This window comes from Triticum dicoccoides, chromosome 4B (genome assembly GCF_002162155.2).
Source record: "Triticum dicoccoides isolate Atlit2015 ecotype Zavitan chromosome 4B, WEW_v2.0, whole genome shotgun sequence".
Lineage (NCBI taxonomy): Eukaryota > Viridiplantae > Streptophyta > Magnoliopsida > Poales > Poaceae > Triticum > Triticum dicoccoides.
The window spans coordinates 600,249,659-600,250,860 of NC_041387.1; positions in this window are offsets into that span (position 1 = coordinate 600,249,659).

Here is a 1,202-nt window from a genome sequence, read left to right on the forward strand (position 1 = left end):
AAGAAATAGAGGTCAATCAAACTGATAATTAGCAAGCATGCTAAATGGTATTGATGAAACTAGCGCTTGAATCACTAGGAGATGCCTGGAATATGCTACTATATAGTACTTACTTTCGGGTGCCTAAATTGCAGCTTCTTCGGTAGTCCCGGAGCTTTTTTGGTGAATTTTCTCCAAGCCCTGCCATACAAAGAAAACAATTACTTGATATCAGAAATGAACAAAGTTGCTGATATGGTGGATAATGATCGATTTAACTTACTTCTCGAGCATTTCAGTCATGTCCGCATACTCCTTGGGATCTTTTCGCTTGGAGTCTAAGACAGTTACTACTCCCTTCTCAAGCTTAATCTCTAGGAGAATATAGTGGTAGCTGCGCACACATGCATAACTCATCAATATTACATTACTATAACATGGACTAATAAGGAAACCGAATATTACATTACTATACGACCCTCGACCCTCTACCCTAGTTTCCGACCCTCGACCCCTCGGTGATCCTCGACACCCTCGTTATATCGACAACGACGCAACATACATATACATGGGAAAATAATGTTATCGGGGAGGGGGTATCGGTACCCCCCCCCCTCGTGTCAAAGTTTCTTTTTTCTCCTCTATTCCTTTCTTTCTTCTTCTCCTCTTCTTTTCTTCTTATCCCTCGAGAAAGGAAAATAAGGAAAAGGAAGAAAAGAGGAAGAAGGAAGAAGGAAGAAGAAGAAGAAAAAAAAGAAGAAAAAAAAAGAGGAGAAGAAGAAAAGAATAGAGGAGAAGAAGAAAAAATAGAATTTTCTCCTCTTCTTTTTCTTCTTTTTTTTCTTCTTATTTATTTCTCCTCTTCTTCCTATCCCCTCTTCTTCTCCTTTCTTCCTCTTCTTTTTTCCTTTTTCCTCTCATTCTTTTTCTTCTTCTTGTATTGCTTGTTTTTTTTTAAATAATGTTCAAATAAAAATCTATGAATATAAAACATATATACACGCAGAGAACATATATACATTTTTATAAAAATACAAAAAAAAATCTTTGCATATGACCATACATACATTTTTCTTTGCATATGCTTTGCATATAAACATACATACATATGAACATACATACATACATATAAACATAACATACATACACAAAAAAATCTAAAAATCTGCCTAAAAAAATCTAAAAATCTGCCTAAAAAAATTATATGAAAAAAAGCATACATC